Here is a 9,478-nt window from a genome sequence, read left to right on the forward strand (position 1 = left end):
GATGGAATGTAATGAAGGCAATATTCTTCCGTTCATTGGATGCAATCATTTGTAACGATTGTGGCCATACTGTAACTACCTTTTGAAATTTCCACATTTGTTCCCATTATTTTTCAAAGCTCCATATCTTAATACGTCATATTTGCTTCTTTACACTCTAAAAAATGCTGGGTTAAATACAACCCAGTGCTGGGTAAAATAGGGACAAACCCAGCAATTGGGTTGTTTTGACCCAGCGGTTGGGTTAAATGTTTAAAGGTTGGGTTAAACATTTAACCCAACCGCTGGGTCAAAACAACCCAATTGCTGGGTTTGTCCCTATTTTACCCAGCACTGGGTTGTATTTAACCCAGCATTTTTAGAGTGTGTACAGTGCTGTTACCACATCAACATCTAGCTTTGACATAACCCAGCATACTGTATATTTCTGTGTTAAATGTGCAGGTCTGATTCATAGGAGACGACAGAATGTAATGGAAAGTACTTCAGAGATGACGGTGCACATGTACACCTACACACACTGTCATAATTTTTCACCAAAGCGTCTTCACCAAAACATTGATTCTTAATGTTTTATCAGATCTTCACAGCTAACAAAGAACGTTCTCAGAACATTGGCTAACGTTTTAGTAACGTTAATAGAATGTTTGTTCAGACTTAGCAGGTTTTTAATAATGTACTCAAAACATTAGCACAAAATTGTTCATGGAGCGTTTTAAGTTTTTTTTTGTTTTGAAATCTTAAGTTTCTTTTATGTTCCGTTTCAGAATGTTCAGAGAACCTTCCAAAGTAACATTCTCATAATGTTTACGGAATTACAAAATGTTCCCTTAATGTTTGCATAAATAAATAAATAAGTGTATTAAAACCTCTAAATAAAACCTGGAGGTTCATAAATAACATGTTAATAGCTTAATTGGAACACTAGCAGATTTATGTTACCCGAGTCTGAGCTCACAGCCAGATTCATATTAATTAAAGGGACTAAAAAGCACTTTGTGGAACTTGTAAATGACATCAGGCTGTAAACCCGTTTTGGGACTGAGGTTAAGTATCGTATTCTTAAATCTAACAGTCACTGGTGTGCACTGTTGCTGTGTTTATGGATAGTCCTTGCTCTTCCTCCCCAGGCCATTCGTATCCCACTGTTCCTCTCTCTCCCTCGCTATTCCTATCAACAGATCAAACACAAGCTTTGAAGATAAGGAAGAAAAACAAATATGATGAATCTAATTTGTAAAATTGTTCATTCTCTGATAAAGGGATTTGAAGAAACATCCGCTCACTGAGGCTCAGCTCAAGACTGAATACACATATTGCTTTATTATGACTCAGTCGAGGAAGCTTATAAGCAGCCTGTGAGCACGAGTCCAGTGCTGTTATTATTTGTGTGATGTGTGCCATTGATACTATGACTGTCACTTTACAGATGCTTTTCATTGGCTATTGCAGTGAATCTCAACCTTTTGGCGTACCGAACCCCAGTCCAATTCAGAACCATCCTCAAGGACCCCCAGAACAAAATTGACTAATCTATGTATCATTTGTGTCTTTGTGAGGACCAAATACAGTCAAGTATAATTCAAGTTAGCTGACTTGTCCAGTATTTGGCCATATCATCAGCTATATTGGATTTTTCTTTCATGGGAACATGTCATGTCAAAATATACAACATTTATACAAAAATTCATACTTTATATGGACCCCCTGGCCTTACGTCAAGGACCACTAGGGGTCCACGGACCCCTGGTTGAGAAACACTGGGCTATTGGATCCAACAGGTTAAAGTTTTTGATTAATTACATTTCTATAAGAAATTTATAGACAAGTTGTTAATTAAGCAATATCACACAAGAAATAGTGTGAACTGAATATCATCAAATATGTCATCACATATTGTTTGTTTAGTGTTCATCTGTTTAGTTTAAAGTAATAATTCAACTAAAAATGAAAATTTGCCAGAAATGTACTCACTCGCCATTCCGAGATGTAGATGAGTTTGTTTCTTCATGGGAACAGATTTGGAGAAATGTAGCATTACAAATGCACAGATCAAGCACAGTTTACAAGCAAAAAAACTGTTCTAAAAAATATTTCAGTGGATTTTGATGTTAGAGGACAACAGGGGATGGACTTTTTCAATGGAGGAAGCATTATTATGGATTATGGACTTGGATTTTATCTAGAAGCAAAGGTTTTAAGTTAAAAACATCTTAATGATGGATTTGTTTCTTACAAACATGCAGCTTTGCGCTTCACATGACATTAATTGATGGACTGGGGTGGTGTGGATTACTTGTGGATTATTGTGATGTTTTTATCAGCTGTTTGGACTCTCATTCTGACGGCACCCATTCACTGCAGAGGATCCACCTTTGAGCAAGTGATGTGATGATAAATTTCTCTAAATCTGCTTGAATGAAGAAACAAACTACATCTACATTTTGGTCTGAGGGTGAGTAAATTTTCATAAACATTTTTATTTTATATTGCTTATTTATATTGAACTACTGTTATCTTCCACAACCTGAGACAGGAGCACAGGAGCACAGGAGTGAGGAAATAAATAAATATCTGAAGAAGGCCAAGGAGAAGTGTTAAGAGCTGAGAGGGAGGGATCGGATTCTCACTGCTAACCTTTTCTTTACCCATAATTCCTCTTTCTAAAGAGAGAAATCCACAAGGAAAAGAAAGATACTTTTTTTCTCATCTTACAGTTTGTATTATAGTCAGTAAAATGAATTCAGATAACCATTGGACATGAGAAATAAAGAGGGAAAGCCAGACGTGAGATGGATGACAGATGTTTTTCCAATGAGGCGGTGACGGGAGGGATGTGTTCAGTTGTAATCTTTAAAATGAGAGCAACCCAGTGGTTTAACTGCTATAATCTCTCTGTGCGTGCAGTGTGTGTATTTGTGAAGTGGGGTTTTTTTTGTTTTGTTTTTTTCCCATCTTGTCACTCTCCTCCACACTACACCAGATTAACTCCGTCGGGTGAGTCGTGGATTAATGCAGGGTGCCAAACATCACACACACTTACACCAGTCAGATCATTTAACTCCATCATCTTTCTCTGTCATTCTGCAGAGTCACAGATGCTGAACATTCATTCACACAAAACCACACAGGTTGAGAATTATGCCACCTTTCTTTGTTTTACATACTATATTGAAAGTCAAAATATGATTGGCTTCTTCCATGTAGTCAACTGTCCAATGACTTTTATAAATTATCAATTGGTAAAGAAAATGCTCTTTTAAAGTTATAACAGTGATTTAAAAGTATTTGCTCTAATTAAAACTATATAAATATATTTTTTCAATTTTACATTTTATATATAATTTTTTTAAAGTAATTAATACTTTTTAATAAGAATGGGTGCATTCAGTTGATCAAAAATGACAGTAAAGAATTTTTCATTGTTACAAAAAAAATTATATTTCAAATAAATGCTGTTCTTTTGAACTTTTTTTTCTGCAAAAAATCCTGAAAATCGATTTCCACAAAACATTAAGCACCGTTTTCAACAAGAATTTCTCTCTTTTTCATAAGAATTTCTCTCTTTGCGTTTCACAGCAAGAAAGTCATAGGGGTTTGGAATGAGAGTGAGTAAATGACAGTTTTTTTCCAATTTTTGTACAAGCGTTCCTTTAAATACTTCTCAAAGATCAGTTATTGTCTCCTTTATTCCTTATTCATGGTGTTGCATGAATAGTGAGGTATCTGCTCATGGATTATTTCTTGTTCTTACATCGTTTGGGCCTAGACTGAGCCTACAGTCAGGATATTAAAATGTCATGCACAACTAGCATTGGATAAAGAGGCTGGGGCGAGGTGAAAGTGATCGCTGCTCACATTTAAGTAGGAGATGGATGAGGCTTGGGTCCATATGAGACAGAAAACTTTAAGTCAAGGGACTTGGACCCGGACAGGTCTAGCTGTTCCCTTGTCCTCTTTAGTGTGGATAGTGTGTCCCAACTGTTGTTACACATGAAGCAAAGCACATGAAGCATGAACACATGAAGCACAATGTTGGCAAAGTGGTTCAGGCCAGGTGTGAGATACTGATGTCTGTAACCCTCCCCAGCTGGGTACACTCATATAATGCCTTGACAGGAGCCCTGGTATCCCAGCAGTAGTAAACCATGATGACTGGTCCTCTCCCTGAGAATTGGAATAGGTAAATAATACAAGAACAACTCGTTATTTAGCGCGGTGCCTCCAGTTATGAAACCTATACTCTCATGTGTTTGAGAGTAATAAACAACATGTTGACCATATGAAAGTTCTAATAAATCCTGAGATTTATTAAATAAAACAATCACCAAAACAAACAAACTAACAAAACAACAACGCTGAGATAGAATCACCTTAAAGGGATACTCCACCCCAAAATGAAAATTTTGTCATTAATCACTTACCCCCATGTCGTTCCAAACCCGTAAAAAACTTCGTTCGTCTTCGGAAGACAATTTAAGATATTTTGGATGAAAACCAGAAAAGTATGAAAAGCATCGTCAGAATAGTCCATCTGCCATCAGTGGTTGTCAGCCGCGACACAAGGATACGCTTTCTACGTGTATTTACACTTTGATTTGAACGAAAACAGCGCATCCGTGCAGCGCGGATGACACAGAAGAGCGTTGTGTTCTGAAGACGAACAAAGTTTTTTACGGGTTTGGAACGACATGGGGGTAAGTGATTAATGACAAAAATTTTCATTATGGGGTGGAGTATCCCTTTAATAATGTCTATCGAATCAACACAATGATAGAAACTATAATTGTTCAAATGAAAAATCACAATACACTACTCACAGCGTTACTATATTCAGATATGTCAATACTTTTAAGAGACAAGAAAAAAATATTAATAATGTTATGACCAAATATAATTGAATCTACTAATAACAGGTCAGTTACCTCATACAACTGAATCAATCTTAGTCAAAATCAATTAGGACTCATTGGAAAACAAAAATGACTCTTAAATGAACTTTTCTGAAACACATTGACTCTTAAACTGACTCGTTTGACCCAAATTACTCTCCACTCAAAAGTCACTCCACTGTTCACTTGAGCTGGGTCTCTCTCCGCTGCTCACAATATCTGATCGCATCGCAACAAGCTGACCAACCACTCAGGTCATAGAGTGCAAAGATGGATTTATGTCCGTTTAGTCACTAATATTACGATCCAGAGTGATGGCGCAATACACTTTTTTCAGATTCCCCTGTTCTACTCTTTTTTTCCTCCCTGCAACCACCTAACGTTAGCAGTGCACAATAGTCCAGTCTTGAGGTCATAAATGCATGAACTAGCTTTTCTGCATCAGAAACAGGTAACATGTTCCGTAGATTGGCAATGTTTCTAAGATGGAAGAATGCCCTTTTTGTATCATGGGAAATATGATTTTCAAAAGACAATTTGCTGTCTAATATAACACCCAAATAGACGGTAAAGAATTAACTTGACGGAGCTTCAACTCAAAACACGCGGCAGCAACAAACAGGAAGTGACGAGGGTGGAGTAAGAAAAACCACTTACTTGTCTTTATGTGCTCTCTCTTGTTTTCATCTAGGCTTGTATTTGGTCATTTATCCTCAACACAAACAAATAATTTTTGCATGGAATCTATATTAGTAAGGACATCTCTTAGATGCACAAAATAGTTCAATAGAGGTGATATTTGCACAGCCCTAAACTCTCGCACAAACTTGCTGATATCAGTAGATTTACACATGTAAATAAACCTGATTTAGATGATTTATTTTTAAATATTGTCGACCGCTTCACGTGTCCTCAACATCTCTTAAACGTCACCAAAAGGAAAGTTTGGTCAGATTTAGCAAACTTTTGCATGCAAGTTTATGCTCAAAGTATAGTTAACACAACGTCATCTTTTGTATACCTAAATGAGGACATACCACTAGTGTCTTCACAATACCAAAATTTCATTTGCTTGTATTATGGAATCCTGTTTCCGCCACTGAATAAAAAAACATAAAAGGTAATTGCAGCTGTTTATCTCGCAATTCTAGACGTTAGAACTCACAATTAAGTCACAGTTCTGAGAAAATAAGTCAGAATTGCAAGAAAAAAAGTCAGAATTGCCAGATATAAACTCGCAATTGAGAGAAAAAAAGCCAGAATTGTGAGAGAAAATATCGCAATTACCTTTTTTTTTTTTTGTTACATTTTTAATTCAATGGCAGAAACCTGCTTCCATATGTTTACCAATGCCAAAACCAATAATGGAATTTAACAATACCAATTTTGATACCAAAGATAATAGAAAATTCTATTGAACACCCCTTATTATCTGTTTAATTGCTTTACTTGTTAAGTGTAGTTGTACAGTATTAATTATACAATTATGTAGAAAATGTAAATAATATTTAAATTAGGGTTTTTTAGACATTACAATCATAGACTTTTTTTTTTAAATCATGCATTGTTTTCATATATGATGAATTATAATAGTTCAGACTACTATTAACCAAAATCCTTCTCCTAAAAAGTGGTTTTCACATAGTCTGTATGATTCAAAACCTGTTTTACTTCATAGAAATTAAATTAAAATATCTTAAAGACATTTTACCTTTCAAAAGAAACCCCCAGGGTGAACATCTGCAGGTTTCTCCTCTGGTTCATTATCAGGAAATTATGCCTTTAATGTTAATGCTATGCACATTTTTTTAATCTTTACATTTGAAAAGGTTCTTGCTGAATTTTCAGGAAATTATGTTTTATCACAAGATCACACGAAAATCATAGAAAAGGATCTGTAGGCCTCCATTTTACGAGCTAATGTCAAAATGTATATATTCATATTAGGAAAAATTTGAAATGAATGATTGATTATAGACCAGCGTCTTTTACAGGAGAACTTCAGGTTGACTTTTTGTGGCTGCAGAGGTCAAAACAATGCCAAAAATGCAAGTAAAACTGAAAATTGATTTTTAGATCTATTTTAGAATTTTCATTGATTGTAAATAGCAAATTTCCGCAAATGTATTTATTTGATTCTTGATTCCTTGAATATTCTTGACAAATGCAAAATGTGTTCACAATAGCCATTGCATTAAAACAAGATCAAGTACATTGCTAACACTTTATTTTATAGTGGCCTTATTGTTATGTTATATGTATTTACTATAGTAATAACAGTGAATTATGCATATTTACAAGCAACTAATCTTCAAAATCCTAACCCTAACTGTATAGTATGTACATGTTGTTACTCTGTACTTATTTGTGTGATTTTGCTCTAACAAAGACAACTTAAAGGAATAGTTCAAAAAATAAACATTTGCTAAAAATTTACCAAGATTTATCCAAGATGTAGATAAAGAAAGCGTTATTGTGAATTATGAACCAAAGTTTGGCCAGAAGCGACGGTTAAAATATAAGTTAAAATGCCTTATGATGGATTTGTTTCTTACAAACATGCAGCTTTTCGCAAGACATTAACAGCTGTTTGGACTCTCATTCTGACGGCACCCATTCACTGCTGAGGATCCATTGGTGAGCAAGTGATGCAATGCTACATTTCTCCACATATGTTCTTCAGCTCATTTACATCTTGTAAATTTTCAGCAAAACTTTTCATTTTTGGTGAACTATTCTGGTAAGAGTTGTAACTGCATTTACATTCAAATCCAAAAGCTGCATTTTTAGGCCTAATTTGGTCACTATGGTAAAATAAAAAATAAATAAAAAACATGTTGCTCCTATCTGTATGAATGAAACAGGTGTAATAAAATCTGTTTGTACTGACTAACATTACATACATTTAAATTATAGTAAATTACACTTTTCTTTTTTGTAGTTGTAGTTAGCTTCAACCCTTTAAAAATATCTGGATTTTCTGCACTTTCAGCATTATACACTGTTGTTTTGGGCTTTTTAACTGAGGCATAGATCAGATGTAAATTGGGGGAAAAAATAATTTATTTTGGTGTGACTCACACTTGCGTTTTGTGCTTGGCAATATGAATATTTTTTATTCCATCAAACTTTATTCTGATGTAAACAGCTGAAACACAAAAAGTTCCTGTGTTTTTGTCGCACACAAGATCTACACCCAGAATGCACACTTTCACACATAAACACCCTGTACTAAATATATGCTACCAAATACACATTCACATAATTATGTCACACTTCATGCTAATTATTGTGACATTAGAAATTACCTTTATGCCTCACAAAGGTCTCTTCCCCCAATGTTTTGCTTCCCACCTACACGCTTCTCCATTTACTTTCTCTGCAGGGCAGATAGCTCATCCAGAGAATGAGACTCACTCCTGTGTGTGTGTGTGTGTGTGTGTGTGTGTGTGTGAAAGCTGCAGCACATAAGATCGGATGATTCATTTGAGAGACATATAAACTAATGTTAGAGCCATGGGTCTCTCCGCACACACAGCCTCTGACTACTAACACAGGAAACACAGATCTTAGATTAGTTTAGTTGCTGGTTAATTCCCATTTCTCATCAGCCTCATGATCAAAATTCTAACCTTTTAGCTAAAGGCTTCAATCATAAACCACTAGGCGATGAACACTCTAGTGAGGGGCACTTGATGAAAATGAGCTCTGATTGTAGAGCAGAGACAATTATATGATATCTAGGACAATCTTTATTGACTGTCAGATTACTCACTCTACCTACAACAGCTCTGCCGAGAACGTGTGTGTGAGTGTGTGTGTGTGTGTGCACATATACTCTAGCACCTATAACCAATGTAACAAGGTCATGTGACAATGAAATACCATGTAGTTTCTGAAACAATTATCATTTCATAAAGAAATAGCCTATTTGTTTCATTATGCAGCATACTAGTACCTTTCACATAATGTTTTTAAACTACAGTTGTACACATTGTATATTAAGTGTATGCTGTACCTTTCTGCAGTATCGCAGTGCTTACCACACGATGGAGCTCTTTCTGTTAACTACTATCAACTTTGTTTATAGCTCTGTTGAACACATTAACATTAACACAGCTGTTCCAATTACAAAAAACCCTCATAACTTAGAAATTAGTAATATGTGTACTCACAGTAATTTTGGCAAGCATGCCTACATGACTACTATTGCTCATACTTGAGGGTTTTTCAAATCATATGAGGTGTGCTGTTATTTTCTAGACGACTTTTACCTGCTTGATGGAAAAAAGCCTTAGGCTGATATTAGAGAAAGATTCTGAGTCTATGATGTTTGGTAGAAATAAAAAGCATAGCATATGCAGAGGTTGTTATTATTTGCCTTGTAAAAGATGTGCTCTTTGTGTTGACAGAGTCGTGTCTTTGTCCCTGGAGTACCATAAGCATGAACACATGGAAGAGCAAATTATTTCTCAGGAGTGGACACAGTAACTCAAGGGTCAAAAGCCACACGAGTAAGAAAGATTGGGTTTGGTGCCAGAGGTAATACAAATAGACTTTAATTACAGTGCTTGCAATTGCACTGC

This window comes from Sinocyclocheilus rhinocerous, unplaced genomic scaffold (genome assembly GCF_001515625.1).
Source record: "Sinocyclocheilus rhinocerous isolate Xijiao unplaced genomic scaffold, SAMN03320098_v1.1 scaffold688, whole genome shotgun sequence".
In the NCBI taxonomy this organism is placed as follows: domain Eukaryota; kingdom Metazoa; phylum Chordata; class Actinopteri; order Cypriniformes; family Cyprinidae; genus Sinocyclocheilus; species Sinocyclocheilus rhinocerous.